A 19297-nucleotide genomic window follows, 5' to 3' on the forward strand; every position below is an offset into this window, starting at 1 on the left:
ATATAAATGCAACAATTTCAAAGATTTTACTGAGTTATAGTTCATATAAGGAAATCAGTCAATTGACGTGGATCAGAAAACTAGTCAGTATCTGGTGTGACCACCATTTGCCTTATGCAGCGCGACACATCTCCTTCACATAGAGTTGATCAAGCTGTTGATTGTGGCCTGTGGAATGTTGTCCCACTCCTCTTCAATGGCTGTGCGAAGTTGCTAGATATTGGCGGGAACTGGAACACGCTGTTGTACACGTCAATCCAGAGCCTCCCAAACATGCTCAATGGGTGACATGTCTGGTGAGTATGCAGGCCATGGAAGAACTGGGACATTTTCAGCTTCCAGGAATTGTGTACAGATCCTTGCGACATGGGGCTGTGCATTATCATGCTGAAACATGAGGTGATGGCAGCAGATGAATGGCATGACAATGGGCCTCAGGATCTCTTCACGGTATCTCTGCATTCAAATTGCCATCGATAAAATGCAATTGTGTTTGTTGTCCGTAAATTATGCCTGCCCATACCATAACCTCACCGCCACCATGGGGCACTCTGTTCACAACTGCATTGTTGGTTAAGGGCTTGTAAGTAAGCATTTCACGGTAAGGTCTACACCTGTTGTGTTCGGTGCATGTGACAAATATAAATGTATTTGATTTGTTCACAACGTTGACATCAGCAAACCGCTCGCCCACACAACGCCATACATGTGGTAAATACATGGTTGTGAGGCTGGTTGGACATACTGCCAAATTCTCTAAAACGATGTTGGAGGCAGCTTATGGTAGAGAAATTAACATTCAATTATCTGGCAACAGTCAATTGCACGCTCCCTCAAAACTTGAGACATCTGTGGCATTGTGTTATGTGACAAGACTGCACATTTTAGAGTGGCCTTTTATTGTCCTCAGCACAAGGTGCACCTGTGTAATGATCATGCTGTTTAATCAGCTTCTTGATATGCCACACCTGTCAGGTGAATGGATTGTCTTGGCAAAGAAGAAATGATCACTAACATGGATTTAAACAAATTTGTGCACAAAATTTGAGAGAAATAAGCTTTTTGTGTGTATGGTAAAATTTCCGGGATCTTTTATTTTAGTTCATGAAACATGGGACCAACACTTTACATGTTGCATTTATATTTTTGTTCAGTGTACATGTATTGAAGTAAATTGGGCCCAATTAGCCATTTTCCCTCCCCGGTGTCATGTGACTCGTTAGTGTTACAAGGTCTCAGGTGTGAATGGGGAGCAGGTGTGTTAAATTTGGTGTCATCGCTCTCACACTCCCTCATACTGGTCACTGGAAGTTCAACATGGCACCTCATGGCAAAGAACTCTCTGAGGATCTGAAAAAAGTAAGTGTTGCTCTACATAAAGATGGCCTGGGCTATAAGAAGATTGCCAAGACCCTGAAACTGAGCTGCAGCACGGTGGCCAAGACCATACGGCGGTTTAACAGGACAGGTTCCACTCAGAACAGGCCTCGCCATGGTCGACCAAAGAAGTTGAGTGCACGTGCTTAGCGTCATATCCAGAGGTTGTCTTTGGGAAATAGACGTATGAGTGCTGCCAGCATTGCTGCAGAGGTTGAAGGGGTGGGGGGTCAGCCTGTCAGTGCTCAGACCATACGCCGCACACTGCATCAAATTGGTCTGCATGGCTGTCGTCCCAGAAGGAAGCCTCTTCTAAAGATGATGCACAAGAAAGCCCGCAAACAGTTTGCTGAAGACAAGCAGACGAAGGACATGGATTACTGGAACCATGTCCTGTGGTCTGATGAGACCAATAAACTTATTTGGTTCAGATGGTGTCAAGCGTGTGTGGCGACAACCAGGTGAGGAGTACAAAGACAAGTGTGTCTTGCCTACAGTCAAGCATGGTGGTGGGAGTGTCATGGTCTGGGGCTGCATGAGTGCTGCCGGCACTGGGGAGCTACAGTTCATTGAGGGAACCGTGAATGCCAACATGTACTGTGACATACTGAAGCAGAGCATGATCCCCTCCATTCGGAGACTGGGCCGCAGGGCAGTATTCCAACATGATAACGACCTCAAACACACCTCCAAGACGACCACTGCCTTGCTAAAGAAGCTGAGGGTAAAGGTGATGGACTGACCAAGCATGTCTCCAGACCTAAACCCTATTGAGCATCTGTGGGGCATCCTCAAACGGAAGGTGGAGGAGTGCAAGGTCTCTAACATCCACCAGCTCCGTGATGTCGTCATGGAGGAGCGGAAGAGGACTCCAGAGGCAACCTGTGAAGCACTGGTGAACTCCATGCCCAAGAGGGTTAAGGCAGTGCTGGAAAATGATGGTGGCCACACACAATATTGACACTTTGGGCCCAATTTTGACATTTTCACTTAGGGGTGTACTCACTTTTGTTGCCAGCGATTTAGACATTAATGGCTGTGTGTTGTGTTATTTTGAGGGGACAGCAAATTTACACTGTTATACAAGCTGTACACTCACTACTTTACATTGTAGCAAAGTGTCATTTCTTCAGTGTTGTCACATGAAAAGATATACTCAAATATTTACAAAAATGTGAGGGGTGTACTCACTTTTGTGAGATACTGTATATTTTAAAATGTTTAGCTCACATATCATTTAAAGTATGCATTTAGCTGTCTGTAATATAATAAAGGTGGCAAAAACAAATGCAGACATTAATACATTTATTTATATAGATGACAAAATATTTCGAGGCGCAGTTGCTTCATCTAGAGTATACATCTAGTGTATATATAAACTATTGGTCTCACCCCCCTGGAAAGATCTGTATCATGTTCTGCGCATGTGTTTCTTTACCTCTACGCACACATTTTTGTGGTCACCCTCCATTCACATTTCTTACTATCAATCATAAATGATCATTCTACCGGTGAAACGTCCATGCAGCATCTGCATGCCAACCATGTGATCTCATTCAGTTGCATGGGAGTATGCATTTAGATGTTCTTAGTTATGTACAGTGTTGTTTCGAATTATGTACAGTGAGCGAATTTGTGAGAAGATGGTGTTAACAAACCTGTGTTTTGTTTCAAAGTACATACAGTGCCTTCAGAAAGGATTCACACCACTTGACTTTTTCCACATTTTGTTGTTTTACAGCCTGAATTTAAAATGGATTAAATGTATATATTTTGTCACTGACCTACACAAAATACCCCATAATGTCAAAGTGGAATTATTTTTATTTTTTACAAATTAATAAAAAATGAAAAGCTGAAATGTCTTGAGTCAAGCCTAAATAAGTCCAGGAGAAGAATCAAGTTGCATGGACTCACTCTGTGTGCAATAATATAATCTCTGTACCCCACACATACAATTATCTGTATGGTGCTTCAGTCGAGCAATGAATTTCAAACACAGATTCAACCACAAAGACTATGGAGGTTTTCCAATGCCTCGCAAAGAAGGGCACCTATTGGTAGATGGGTAAAGCAGACATTGAATATCCCATCGAGCATGGTGAAGTTATTAATGACATTTTTGATGGTGTATCAATACACTCAGTCACTACAAAGATACAGGCATCCTTCCTAACATTTACATTTTAGTCATTTAGCAGACGCTCTTATCCAGAGCGACTTACAGTTAGTGAGTACATACATATTTGTATTTTATTTTTCATACTGGCCCCCCACGGGAATCGAACCCACAACCCTGGCGTTGCAAACACCATGCTCTACCAACATCCCTGCCGGCCATTCCCTCCCCTACCCTGGACGACGCTGGGCCAATTGTGCGCTGCCCCATGGGTCTCCCGGTCACGGCCGGCTACGACAGAGCCTGGATTCGAACCAGGATCTCTAGTGGCACAGCTAGCACTGCGATGCAGTGCCTTAGACCACTGCGCTAACTCAGTTGCCGGAGAGAAAGGAAACCTCTCAGGGATTTCACCATGAGGCCAATGGTGACTTTAAAAAGGTTACAGAGTTTAATAGCTGTGATATGAAACTGAGGATGGATCAACAACATTGTAGTTCATCCACAATACTAACCTAATTGACAGTGAAAAGAATGAAGCCTGTACAGAATACAAATATTCCAAAACATGCATCCTGTTTGCAACAAGGCACTTAAGTAATACTGCAAAAAATGTGGCAAAGCAATTTTTGTCCTGAATACAAAGTGTTACAGTGAGGCAAAAAAGTTTTTGATCCCCTGCTGATTTTGTACGTTTGCCCACTGACAAAGACATGATCAGTCTATAATTTTAATGGTAGGTTTATTTGAACAGTGAGAGACAGAATATCAACAAAACAATCCAGAAAAATGCATGTCAAAAATGTTATAAATTGATTTGCATTTGAATGAGGGAAATAAGTATTTGACCCCTCTGCAAAACATGACTTAGTACTTGGTGGCAAAACCCTTGTTGGCAATCACAGAGGTCAGACGTTTCTTGTAGTTGGCCACCAGGTTTGCACACATCTCAGGAGGGATTTTGTCCCACTCCTCTTTGCAGATCTTCTCCAAGTCATTAAGGTTTTGAGGCTGACATTTGGCAACTCAAACCTTCAGCTCCCTCCACAGATTTTCTATGGGATTAAGGTCTGGAGACTGGCTAGGCCACTCCAGGACCTTAATGTGCTTCTTCTTGAACCACTCCTTTGTTGCCTTGGCCGTGTGTTTTGGGTCATTGTCATGCTGGAATACCCATCCACGACCCATTTTCAATGCCCTGGCTGAGGGAAGGACGTTCTCACCCAAGATTTGACGGTACATGGCCCCGTCCATCGTCCCTTTGATGCAGTTAAGTTGTCCTGTCCCCTTAGCAGAAAAACACCCCCAAAGCATAATGTTTCCACCTCCATGTTTGACGGTGGGGATGGTGTTCTTGGGGTCATAGGCAGCATTCCTCCTCCTCCAAACATGGCGGGTTGAGTTGATGCCAAAGAGCTCGATTTTGGTCTCATCTGACCACAACACTTTCACCCAGTTCTCCTCTGAATCATTCAGATGTTCATTGGCAAACTTCAGACGGGCCTGTATATGTGCTTTCTTGAGCAGGGGGACCTTGTGGGCGCTGCAGGATTTCAGTCCTTCACGGCGTAGTGTGTTACTAATTGTTTTCTTGGTGACTATGGTCCCAGCTGCCTTGAGATCATTGACAAGATCCTCCCGTGTAGTTCTGGGCTGATTCCTCACCGTTCTCATGATCATTGCAACTCCACGAGGTGAGATCTTGCATGGCACCCCAGGAGATTGACAGTTATTTTGTGTTTCTGTTGTCACCTTCTCACCAAGCTGCTTGGCAATGGTCTTGTAGCCCATTCCTGCCTTGTGTAGGTCTACAATCTTGTCCCTGACATCCTTGGAGAGCTCTTTGGTCTTGGCCATGGTGGAGAGTTTGGAATCTGAATGATTGATTGTTTCTGTGGACAGGTGTCTTTTATACAGGTAACAAGCTGAGATTAGGAGCACTCCCTTTAAGAGTGTGCTCCTAATCTCATCTTGTTACCTGTATAAAAGACACCTGGGAGCCAGAAATCTTTCTGATTGAGAGGGGGTCAAATACTTATTTCCCTCATTAAAATGCAAATCAATTTATAAAATTTTTGACATGCGTTTTTCTGGATTTTGTTGTTGTTATTCTGTCTCTCACTGTTCAAATAAACCTACCATTACAATGATAGACTGTTCATTTCTTTGTCAGTGGGCAAACTTACAAAATCAGCAGGGGATCAAATACTTTTTTCCCTCACTGTATGCTTGGGGCAAAACCAATACAACACATTACTGAGTACCACGCTGCATATTTTCAAGCATAGTGGTTGCTGCATCATGTTATGAGTATGCTTATAATCGTTCAGGACTGGGGAGTTTTTCAGGATAAAAAAGAAACCGAATGGAGCTAAGCACAGGCAAAATCCAAGAAGAAAACCTGGTTCAATTTGCTTTCCACCAGACACTGGGAGATGAATTCACCTTTCAACAGGACAATAACCTAAAACAGAAGGCCAAATCTACACTAAAGTTGCTTACCAAGAAGACAGTGAATGTTCCTGAGTGGCCGAGTTTCAGTTTTCACTTAAATCTGCAATGATCAACAACCAATTTGAAAGAGCTTGAAGAATTTTGAAAAGAATAATGGACAAATGTTGCACAATCCAGGTGTGGAAATCTCTTAGAGACTTACCCCCAAAGAATACTTATTTAATCAAGATATATTAGTGTTTTATTTTTTAAAAAAGTTTTTACAAATGTTAGAATTTTTCTTCCACTTTGACATTACAGAGTATTTTGTATAGATCGTACTCAAAAAATGACAATTAAAACAATTTTAATCCCACTTTGTAACAAACATTTTTTGGGAAAAAGTCAAGGGGTGTGAATAGTTTCTGAAGGCACTGTATTTTGCCTAGTGGCACGCGTTGTTGACTTGTGGCCACATGAGAGAAAAATGCGATCATTCAAACAATCATCCTAAAATCTCATAAGAAATGAGTTGGTGTTTTTTGTCTTACATACATTATACTATGCTATTATATTTGGTACAATACTATCATTATGTGGTCTTGCAGAAATTGATTCAACTTTGATCTAACTTTATGAAACGAGCACCATTCGCCAGAGTAGCCTGTCATCCACGAGTAGAGCAGAGACTGTGCATAAGTAGAGAATCCTGCACATGAGCAGAAGCTTCGGGACCTTTAGCCCCAGGAAAGAAAGGTCCAGTGAATGTCAGATCCACTTCCACTCTGTTGGGGAGAGACTGTAAGGACACTGCTGACCTGCAAAACGACTAACCAAAAACTCAAACTGACCCTTACCTTAACCCTAACCTTAACTTAATCCTGAACCTAAACCTTACCCTAACCCGAACCTTAACCTATTTTTAACCAATTCTGAAATTAAATATTGGTTTTCAGGTCAGGAGTGTCCATATAGCCTTTTCCACTTGACTGATGTAAAGACCATGTCAGTTACAAAGCTAAGGTGGAACTCTGCTGGAGCTCCTAATGTGTGGGTTAAATAATTAGGGACTAGTGAAGGTGCCATTGAAACACATCGAGAATTCACTGTATACGTCTACAACTTTTGAAGCGTGACTGTTTAGTGTAAGTACTACTCTCATCAGGTTTGAATTATCTGATGCCACCTGGTGGCTACATAGCTGTGTTGCCGCACCACCACCTAAGATGTTACACTGAATCACATTGACATCAGTGAATCCTGAGGTAACATATTTACTTGACAGATTCTTCATGATTGCTTACAGTGCTTTACTGGGACATCTTTAGGCTCCTATGGATTAAATTACTTGGAACAGTCTTCCACAATGCTTCAACTAATGTTACAAACAATGTCAGGTGTGTCAAGTTGAAGTTGAATAAGTTTAATAAGAGTCTAAGCCTTTAGACGGCAATATCTACTAAGCTAACATATGGCATTGTTTTAATATACTCATAACATAAGATGGACCATTTAGCTATTTGATTTTGAGTTTTAGGACCCCTGGAGGTATCCCACAAAAATATATACAAATATTATCTGATGAACCATTACATTTTTTTTTTTTTTTTTTTTTTACATTTGGCCTTACTGCTATTAGCCCATAGAAACGCTTTGAATAACAAATTCATACATGGCAAAAAAAAGATCAGAAGGAAGTATGGTTTGAGGTGTCTGGAATGCATCTGAGAGATATAGGAAAGCATCTGGGACAAAAAAAATGTGTAACCTTGGTTCCAAGAAAGCCTATTCAAGTCTATTCATTTTCATTCGTTTTTTTACAGCACAGTAACGGGTGACCATCTCACGAGTCCTGTGAAGCTTGTTGGCGTTGTAGAGCTAAACGGACGACATGTTAGTTTTCGTGAGAATCTCAGCTTATCATCGTGGGGTCATATTAGTTTGAAGCTAAGAAAATAAATTCAGTTGGCACGCCGAAGGGACTGACTTCAGACGAGTCCTGTGAACCTTGTGGGCCTCATAGAGCCAAACATCAGTGAGAGTCTCAGCTTTCCATAGTGGGGTCACATTAGTTTGTAGCGCAAACCGTTCAGACTTTACAGACGTTTTCAGGAGAAGACTGGTTATAGGGGATCATCCTGTTCTGACAAACAGCGCTGTATCTCAGCCACATTGTGACGATTGAGATGCAGCCCATGCAAAAACCCGGAAGTCTCTAGCTTAATCAGACAGATTCTTATGAATTAAACTGCGATTAAAATAAGAATAAAACGGCGCGGACATCAACCCTAGGGAGGAGAGACAGTTGAGCTCCAGACAGACAGACCAGTATATTGATACAATAGTAGCGTAGATCCAGTCTCTTTAATTACACTGAACAAAAATATAAACGCAACATGTAAAGTGTTGGTCCCATGTTTCATGAACTTAAATAAAAGATCCCAGAAATGTTCCATTTGCACAAGAGCTTATTTCTCTCAAATGTTTTGCACGAATTTGTTTACATCTCTGTTGGTGAGCATTTCTCCTTTGCCAAGATAATCCATCTATCTGACAGGTGTGGCATATCAAGAAGCTGATTAAACAGCATGATCATTACATAGGTGCACCTTGTGCTGAGGACAATAAAAGGCCACTCTAAAATGTGCAGCTCCTCAGGGAGCGGCGAGTGCACCCAGTCCACATCCTCCCGGGCTATCACCAACGTCTGAGGGACCCCTCGCCCTGCCGGAGCGCTATGACGGGAAAACGACTAAATGTAGAGGCTTCCTGCTACAGGTTTCACTGTATCTGGCACATCAGTGTGGGGCATCTCCATTGGACCAAGCCAGGATGGCGCTGGTGATTTCGCTACTGAAGAGAAAGGCGCTGGATTGGGCCACGGCAGTCTGGGAAGGAGGTGAGGCCGCGACGCTTCCCTACTCCACCTTCCTCGCTCGGTTTAGGGCGGTGTTCGATTATCCCACGGAGGGAAAGGACGGGGTGAGCGTCTCCTCCGGCTACAACACGGAGTGGGGGCCGCGTGCGAGTACACCCTGAGCTTTCGCACGGTGGTGGCATCTTCCGGCTGGAATGAGCATGCTCTGCACACAGCCTAAAGGAGAGGCTTACGGGTCGACATCACAATGGAACTCGCATGTCGGGACGACAAGATGGACCTTGATACCCTCAACGCCACATCCATTCGTCCTGACGACATGTTGAGAGACCGACGGCGTTCCCAACACCTCCCGGAGCCTCGACGCTCACCCCATCTGAGCTATGGAAGCCGCCCTGCCTCTGAGTCCTCACCTATGCAGGTGGGCAGCACCCCCTACACCACCACGGACCACAGATCTCCTGGCGGCTCCCTATCTAGGCGGTATGACTCCCGTTGCCGCTCCGGGAGTGTTCCGTCATCACCTGTCACCAAACCATTGTTTTTAGTTCCCCTAACAGTGAATGGTTCTTCTTTCTCTTCGCTTTCCACGGCATTGATAGATTCCGGATCAGCGGGGACCTTATAGATAGGGAGCTGGTCTCTGAATGGGGGTTGCCCACCGTGCCACTGCCTTCTCCGCTACACGTCACCTCGCTGGACAATAAACCACTTGGATCAGGCACCATTACGCACGTCACTCTCCCTATCACCATCACCATTCCCACACTACCGGAGCACCACGAGGAGCTGTCCTTCCACATCGTCATGTCACCCCTTCACCAGATTGTCTTGGGATTGCCCTGGCTCAGACTACACAACCCCACCATCAATTGGATCACCAAGAGGACCACAGCCTGGTCCCCCTCATGCCGGAGGACCTGCCTGCCGGTGGTTTGTTGTTCCACGTCAGTGGAGATTCCGGAGTCCGCCCTCCAGCCCAACATACAAGTGAGTATGCAGATCTCTCCGATGTCTTCTCTGCCTCCAAGACTAAGTGTCTCCCTCCTCACAGGCCCTGGGACTGCACCATTGACCTGCTGAAGGGACAACACCCCTTGATGATTCACATTTACTCCCTCTCCATAGCGGAGACTGAGGCCATGGAGAAGTATGTGGCGGAAACCCTGAAACAGGGGATCATCAGACGCTCTACCTCTCCTGCCTCTGCCAGCTTCTTCTTCGTGACCAAAAAAGACGGAGGACTGAGACTGTGCATTGACTACCGGGGGCTGAACGCAGTCACCACCAAGTACCGGTACCCCCTCCCTCTGGTTCCGTCGGCCATCGAGCAGCTGCGAGGGACCCCGTACTTTACCAAGTTGGACCTGAGGAGTGCCTACAACCTGATCAGAATCCGGGAAGGAGACGAGTGGAAGACGGCATTCAGCACTACCTTAGGCCACTATGAATACTGCGTCATGCCCTACGGCCTCGCTAACGCACCTTCCGTGTTCCAGTCCTTCGTCAATTACGTGTTCCGAGACATGCTGAGTAGACAGGTGGTGGTGTGCATCGACGATATCCTGATCTACTCGGCTACGTTCGAGGAGCACGTCAGGGACGTCAGAGCGGTCCTACTCTGCCTCCGGGAACACAGTCTGTTGGTGAAGGAGGAGAAATGTGAATTCCACCAACAGGCCATCTCCTTCCTGGGATACAGGATCAGTCCTCAGGTGGTGTTCATGGAAAGAGTGAAGACAGACGCTGTCAGGTCATGGCCAGTCCCAACCACCATCAAGGGCCTACAGAGCTTCCTGGGCTTCGCAAATTTCTACCGCCGTTTCATCAGGTCCTTCAGCTCAATAGCTGCCCCGCTCACCTCTCTCCTTAAGGGTGGGCCTCAGAAGCTGGCCTCGAACACTGAGGCTGACGCTGCCTTCAAGAGGCTGAAGGAGAGGTTCACCTTGGTCACACCTGTCCATAGACTTTGTCACCGACCTCCCACGTTCTGACGGCTTCACCACAGTCCTGGTGGTCGTAGATCGGTTCTCCAAATCACGGTCTTCCTTCTGCTCTCCAGGTTTCTGAGGTCCTGTTCCAACAGGTCTTCCGGCATTATGGACCTCCGGAGGACATCGTCTCGGACCGTGGCCCCCAATTCACCTCCCGAGTGTGGAAGGCTTTCCAGGAGAAGATCAGGGCCACGGCAGCCTCACTTCTGAGTATAGGCCTCAGTCGAATGGGCAGGTGGAGCGCATGAACCAGGAGCTGGGGAGGTTTCTTTCAGGACCGGTAGGGTGAGTGGGTGAGGTTTCTACCCTGGGCAGAATATGCCCAGAACTCCCTCGTTCACTCCTCCACAGGGCTCACTCCCTTCCAGTGCGTCCTGGGGTACCAGCCGGCCCTGGCCCCTTGGACACCCAGCCAGACCGATGCGCCTGCTGTTGACAAGTGGTTCCGCAGGGCCGGACAGGTCTGGGACGCCGCCCATGTCCATCTCCAGAGGGCCATTCGTCGGCAGAAGGACCAAGCCGACTGCCACCGCAGTGAAGCCCCCGTATTCCAGCCTGGTGATCGTGTCTGGCTGTCCACAAAAAACCTCCCTCTCCGCCTGCCTTACAAGAAACTGAGCCCCCGGTTTGTGGGGCCGTTTAAGGTCCTCCGGCGGATAAATGAAGTATCGTACCGGCTGCTCCTTCCCCCTCACTACCGTGTCTCACCCACTTTTCATGTGTCTCTCCTCAGGCCGGTGGTTCCTGGTCCTCTGGTGGATACCGTCCCCCGGGGTACGCCCCCTCCGCCCCTGGACATTGACGGGAATCCAGCGTATGCGGTGAGGGACGTGCTGGACGCCAGGTTCCGTGGGGGACGGCTCCGTTACATGGTGGACTGGGAGGGGTAGGGTCCTGAGGAGAGGAGCTGGGTTCCGGCTTGGGACTTTCTGGACCCCAACCTAATTCGTGACTTCCACCGTCGCTACCCTGACCGGCCCGCTCCTCGTCCTCGGGGTCGTCCTTCTGGCTGGTGATGTCCTGCGGCGGGAGCCGCGCATCCGGGGGGGTACTGTCACGTCTCCTCCCGTTGCTCCCCTCCGGCACTCTGATTCGGCGGTCTACTGAGCCACCGTTCTGTGCGCACCACCTCGGCAACACCGGAATGGAATTCCAACGCACCCTAATCACCTCCAGCGCACCTGCACCTCATCATCTTATCACCACCCATATATAGCCCTGGACTGTTCAGTGTTATATTGTGTGTGTGATTGTTAGTGTCGTGTACTCTCTCTTTGTTGTTCTCTTGCTCAGTGTTAAGTAAACCTTTACATTGTTGATTCCTGCGTCTGCATCCTGCCTCTTCGTATCCTCAGTACTCATCACAGTTTTAAGAAAAATAAGGTTTTAAAATATTTACTAAATAAATTAAAGTAAAAAAAATTAAAGAGTAACAATAAAATATAAATAACGAAGCTTTATACAGGGGGTACCGGTACCGAGTCAATGTTATTCGAGGTAATTGAGGTAATATGTACATAAAGTGACTATGCATAGATAATGAACAGTGAGTAGCAGCAGCGCAAATAGTCCGGGTAGACATTTGATTAGCTGTTCAGCAGTCTTATGGCTTGGGGTAGAAGCTGTTAAGCCTTTTGGATCTAGACTTTGCGCTCCGGTACCGCTTGCCGTGCGGTAGCAGAGAGAGCAGTCTATGACTAGGGTGGTTGGAGTCTTTGGCAATTTTGCATGTTGCGTTTATATTTTTGTTCAGTATAGCATGCTTGTGTGATGATGGTTGGCAGAAGAGAAAGCTTGTGCAGGTTAACCACGTACATTATCAACTAAAATGGTCCTTAGTCCAGAGACGTAAGGCTCAGATTAGAATGTCATGCACACACCTCCTTTAGAGCATGCTTGTGTGGTGTCTATGCTTTGCGTGTGTGTCTGTGTAATTATTCCTTTGTGCAATGTATATGTTTGTGTGTGTGCGTGCGTGTTTACCATTGCCCAGGTTCTTGAGGGCCCTTCAGGGCTGATGAGTCTGGTCCTCCTCTGTGTTGAGTTGAGGCTGAGGAGCTCTATCTGTCTGTGCATTCCTCTCCTCTCCTCGCTGTTTCCTTCCTTGCTAATTACTAATACAGATGCACCCATGCCTTGTTTATCACTCTAAATACAGAAAGCGCTTCTATGCAGCTTGGCATGAAATATAATCTGTATTATTATGGGATAAAATTGTAATGTGTACACAACACAATACATGCATCCTGGATTCTATTCATGTCTATCAGCGTTTCCTGCTGTTAGCAGATTACCTTTTCAGTCTGTAGCACATGATCATCCATTACAATGGAAAGACGTACACAATCAAACCACAGTTGTTGGGAAACCCAAGCTAAATCTTTGCCAAATCAGACATATGACCTATCATATTTAGCATTTTTATGTGTAAATATTGTAGTCTGGACGAGCTTATTGGGCATGTAAAGAGGTTACATAAAGATTCGAAACAGCCTCCTACATTTTCTGGAATACATCGTTCCATTTATCAATAATCCATGAAATATAACAGCGCTCTGTTAATCTTGCGGTTGGCACTTTAGGAGGCTAACACTGTTACTGTCCATCCCTGCTAGGGACTGATAGTCAGCAGAGGGAGCAGAGCACTGCAGATCTACACTTTACTTTCAGCTGTGCTTTCATCAGCTTACATGACCTTTGACGTCTTTGAGAATTTTTCACAGTTTCTGACATGAGAATGTTCTTTAGAGGGCCTTTTCTCACCCCTGTGAGGGGCTGGTGCATTAGGCAACCCTGTCAGGCTTTATTCAGAGAGGAACAAGGGGGAGAATTTAGCATGTCACATAGAGTTCACACGGTTGAACTTAATATCAGTCATGATTGATAAACAAAGCATGGGCTGTGACCCCGGGATATCAACGCTGGTGATTACTCAACGTTAGGATGAGCACCAAACACAAAACCTAACTGAACCTTCTACAGTACCACAAGAAAACTCGATACAGCAAACCAGAAAGACTGAAACCTACCATAACCTTCCATAAAGCACCACAAGACACAGGAAACCAGAAAGACACAGCATGTACAGACTGTATCACAACGGCATAGAAAACGGATATGGAGACTTGCAGGTAACATGAGAGACAGATGTGTGTGTGTGTGTGTGTGTGTGTGTGCATGCTTGCGAGTGTGTGCGTGCGTGTTTGTGTGTGCGTACATACGGTAGCGTAGTTGTGAGGTGTGGGAATATAAACTCAGCAAAAAAAGAAACGTCCCTTTTTCAGGACCCTGTCTTTCAAAGATAATTTGTAAAAATCCAAATAACTTCACAGATCTTCATTGTAAAGGGTTTAAACACTGTTTACCATGCTTGTTCAATGAACCATAAACAATGAATGAACATGCACCTGTGGAACGGTCATTAAGACACTAACAGCTTACAGACGGTAGGCAATTAAGATCACAGTTATGAAAATGTAGGACACTAAAGAGGCCTTTCTACTGACTCTGAAAAACACCAAAAGAAAGATTCCCAGTGTCCCTGCTCATCTGCGTGAAAGTGCCTTAGGCATGCTGCAAGGAGGCATGAGGACTGCAGATGTGGCCAGGGCAATAAATTGCAATGTCCATACTGAGAGACACCTAAGACAGCGCTACAGGGAGACATGACGGACAGCTGATCGTCCTCTCAGTGGCAGACCACATGTAACAACACCTGCACAGGATCGGTACATCCGAACATCACACCTACAGGACAGGTACAGGATGGCAACAACAACTGCCCGAGATACACCAGGAACGCACAATCCCTCCATCAGTGTTCAGACTGTCCGCAATAGGATGAGAGAGGCTGGACTGAGGGCTTGTAGGCCTGTTGTAAGGCAGGTCCTCACCAGACATCACCGGCAACAACGTCGCCTATGGGCACAAACCCACCGTCGCTGGACCAGACAGGACTGGCAAAAAGTGCTCTTCACTGACGAGTCGCGGTTTTGTGTCACCTGGGGTGATGGTCGGATTTGCGTTTATCGTTGAAGGAATGAGCGTTACACCGAGGCCTGTACTCTGGAGCGGGATCGATTTGGAGGTGGAGGGTCTGTCATGGTCTGGGGTGGTGTGTCACAGCATCATCGGACTGAGCTTGTTGTCATTGCAGGCAATCTCAACGCTGTGCATTACAGGGAAGATATCCTCCTCCCTCATGTGGTACCCTTCCTGCAGGCTCATCCTGACATGACCCTCCAGCATGACAATGCCACCAGCCATACTGCTCGTTCTGTGCATGATTTCCTGCAAGACAGGAATGTCAGTGTTCTGCCATGGCCAGTGAAGAGCCCGGATCTCAATCCCATTGAGCACGTCTGGGACCTGTTTGATTGGAGGGTGAGGTCTAGGGCCATTCCCCCCAGAAATGTCCGGGAACTTGCAGGTGCCTTGGTGGAAGAGTGGAGTAACATCTCACAGCAAGAACTGGCACATCTGGTGCAGTCCATGAGGAGGAGATGCACTGCAGTACTTAATGCAGCTGGTGGCCACACCAGATACTGACTGTTACTTTTGATTTTGACCCCCCCCTTTGTTCAGGCACACATTATTCAATTTCTGTTAGTCACATGTCTGTGGAACATGTTCAGTTTATGTCTCAGTTGTTGAATCTTGTTATGTTCATACAAATATTTACACATGTTAAGTTTGCTGAAAATAAACGCAGTTGACAGTGAGAGGACATTTCTTTTTTTGCTGAGTTTAGTAAAAGAGAGGACCCTTTGTGTATACAAGTTGAGAGACACAGCTGGGAGTTTCAACATAATATCAGGGTTATCCAGGTGCTCACCTGACCTGTGTTTTCACTCAACATCACACACACTGAATTTCTTTATTTAACCTTTATTTAACCAGGTAAACCAGTTGAGAACAAGTTCTCATTTACAACTGCGACCTGGCCAAGATAAAGCAAAGCAGTGCGATAAAAACAACAACACATAGTTACATATGGGGTAAAAAAACATAAAGTCAAAAAAATTACAACAGAAAATATATATACAGTGTGTGCAAATGTAGCAAGTTATGGAGGTAAGGCAATAAATAGGCTATAGTGCAAAATAATTACAATTAGTATTAACACTGGAATGCTAGATGTGCAAGAGATTATGTGCAAATAGAGATACTGGGGTGCAAAAGAGCAAAATAAATAACAATATAGGGATGAGGTAGTTGGGTGGGCTAATTTCAGATGGGCTGTGTACAGGTGCAGTGATCGGTAAGGTGCTCTGACAACTGATGCTTAAAGTTAGTGAGGGAGATAAGAGTCTCCAGCTTCAGAGATTTTTACAATTCGTTCCAGTCATTGGCAGCAGAGAACTGGAAGGAATGGTGGCCAAAGGAGGTGTTGGCTTTGGGGATGACCAGTGAGATATACCTGCTGGAGCGCAGACTACTAGTATGCTGTGAGAGATAACTATGACAAACATGCAGGGTGACAATCTAGATAATCAGCATACACACACTCAAAGGTGAGGCAGAATATGAGTGCTGTACAGCTCACAATTTGAGAGTAAGAGAGAGTGTGACAAAAAGAGAGAAACAGAGAGCCATATACAGAGACCTCGGTGCCACCCTTGTTCGCTCATCATCCATTGGCCATAGTCTCATTTGAGGGATTGGTAGTGTGTGCCTTCAGGGGAGCTGGGGGACATTAAAACAAGCATGGCCTCAGGTAGGACTCTGAGTACTATGGTGCTATAGACTTTTCACAGAACGCCTAGAGAGAGTGTAGCTATCTGAATTACTGAGAGGTGAGAACCCGGGAGAGGGTCAGGGAGAGGAGCATTAGGGAGATGGGTGTGGAGGAAAACCTAAAGTCAATCAACAGCAGTACCACCTGTAACCTCTCGTAACATCACCTAATCATGAGCCCTGTCCTCTCTGAGTGTGGAGAGTGAGTGTTGTCTCATCTTTTAGAAGGAGTTGTCAGCGCTGGTCTGTGGCCCTTCCTGCTACTCTCTGATTGGCTGCTCAGACACCATGCTAAGACAGGTGTTAGTGTTGTGCTGTAATGCATGCTGGGAGAGCAGGCTGCTCTGGCGGCCCCGCCCTGTCAGGGGTCTCAAGTAGTCACGGAGGCGCAAGCGCACCTTGCTGTGCAGCGAGGCGTAGATGAAGGGGTTGTAGCAGGCGGAGCTCATGGCTAGCAGGTGGCAGCACACCTGCAGCAGGTTGACGTGACGTTTGCCCACCAGCAGGAAGTCCTGGTCCAGGTCCAGCAGCAGGTTAAGCACCTGCAGAGGCAGCCAGCAGAAGGAGAGCACAGACAGCACCAGCAAAGAGAAGGTCTTCCTCTTTGTCCTGTTCCAGCAATGCAGGCTGTGGGAGGGCGCCCCAGGGAGACAGCGCTGACGGAGCCGGGCTGAAATGCCGCAGTAGGCCACACTGACCGACAGCAGGGGCAGCAGGTAGGAGGTGAGCAGGATGAAGCAGGAGTAGAGCAGCCGCAGGTGGTCTGAGTGGAAGGGGGAGTCGCCAGGAGCAGGGACAGAAGCCACACCCCCACCGCCAGCGCCCCACACCCTCTCAGGGAGATCCACCTCCTCACAGGGTGAACCACCACCACATAGCGGTCCACAGCGATGGCTGTGAGGGTCAGCACAGAGACAAAGACGGTGGAGGTCTGCAGCAGGGGGACCAGGTGGCAGAGCGGCCGGCCAAACAGCCAGCCCTCGGGCTCGAAGGCATAGGAGGCGGTCAGAGGGACACAACTCAGACACATGAGCAGGTCGCCTGCAGCCAGGTTCCCTATGAAGAAGTTGGTGGCATTGTGGAGTTTCTTGTCAGCCAGGATGCATGCTAGTAGGAGGGCATTGCACACGCAGGCCACGGCCACCAGGAGGCAGTAGAGAGGGATGAACAGAGGGCGGTAGCTCAGCAGTAACTGCAGACCTGAGAACAACTCTACTGGGTCACTGCGGTTCAGAGGAGCAACTACCAGGCTGGCATTGGAGGAGCCACCCACAGACCTCTCCAACACTGGCTCCATCTCTAACCAGAACGGGTGGACTGTAAATAGAATGGAGATACACACAGCTGTGTGAGTGTTATAAGCCAATCACTGATTGACAATTTGAGAGAGCTTTGTTTTTGTTACAGTACAATAATAAAAAACTAAAGGTGGGTTGAAGCTTTCTGAAATTATACAAAATGAAATATGCATGTAAATTTTTTTTGGCAAAGAACAGTATGTATATCCCCCCATTAGACTATAGTAACTGTTTGACAATTTTTATGGAAATCCTACTATTCAGCATTAGATAATTTCCTAGGAAAGCGATACAACAATATTGGATAAAAACAGCAGTACACAGTCCCATTACTCAAGTGCAATATGGCCAAATGCCCATTTCTTTAACATGGTAATTTGAATTCCTGTTGATTATCCCAGGTAGAGCAACAGCTGTGTCCAATCAAACATACAACAGAACTGCTGGCATTCTCCCCCTCAGGAGACTGAAAAGATTCGGCATGGGTCCTCAGATCCTCAAAAAATTCTACAGCTGCACCATCGAGAGCATCCTGACTGGTTGCATCACCGCCTGGTATGGCAACTGCTTGGCCTCCGACCGCAAGGCACTACAGAGGGTAGTGCGTACGGCCCAGTACATCACTGGGGCCAAGCTTCCTGCCATCCAGGACCTCTATACCAGGCGGTGTCAGAGGAAGGCCCTCAAAATTGTCAAAGACTCCAGCCACACCTAGTCATAGACTGTTCTCTCTGCTACCGCACGGCAAGCGGTACCGGAGTGCCAAGTCTAGGTCCAAAAGGCTTCTTAACAGCTTCTACCCCCAAGCCATAAGACTCCTGAACAGCTAATCATGGCTACCCGGACTATTTGCACTGCCCCCTCACCCCATCTTTTTACGCTGCTGCTACTCTGTTAATGATTTATGCATAGTCACTTTAACTCTACCCACATGTACATACTCCTGAGTGGCGCAGTGGTCTAAGGCACTGCATCGCAGTGCTAACTGTGCCACTAGAGATCCTGGTTCGAATCCAGGCTCTGTCGCCGCGGGCCGCGACCGGGAGACTCATGGGCGGCGCACAATTGGCCCAGCGTCGTCCAGGGTAGGGGAGGGAATGGCCGGCAGGGATGTAGCTCAGTTGATAGAGCATGGCGTTTGCAACGCCAGGGTTGTGGGTTCGAAAATATGTATTCACTAACTGTAAGTCGCTCTGGATAAGAGCGTCTGCTAAATGACTAAAATGTACATATTACTTCAACTACCTCAACTAGCCGGTGCCCCCGCACATTGACTCTGCACCGGTACTCCCCTGTATATATAGCCTCCCTACAGTTATTTTATTTTACTTCTGCTCTTTTTTTCTCAACACTTTTTTGTTGTTGTTTTATTTTACTTTTTTATTAAAAATAAATGCACTGTTGGTTAAGGGCTGTAAGTAAGCATTTCACTGTAATGTCTGCACCTGTTGTATTCGGTGCA

The 19297-nt window shown here is 46.6% G+C and overlaps 1 pseudogene across 1 annotated transcript; it reads right to left on the minus strand.

Moving 5' to 3' along the window:
- Nucleotides 1–16758: 16758 nt before the first annotated feature.
- Nucleotides 16759–17834, minus strand: LOC311135895 (prolactin-releasing peptide receptor-like; annotated as a pseudogene). Its single transcript has one exon. The product of its transcript is annotated as a prolactin-releasing peptide receptor-like (transcript).
- Nucleotides 17835–19297: the final 1463 nt, after the last annotated feature.

Source organism: Coregonus lavaretus, assembly GCF_964263955.1.
Source record: "Coregonus lavaretus genome assembly, chromosome: 10".
In the NCBI taxonomy this organism is placed as follows: Eukaryota; Metazoa; Chordata; class Actinopteri; order Salmoniformes; family Salmonidae; genus Coregonus; species Coregonus lavaretus.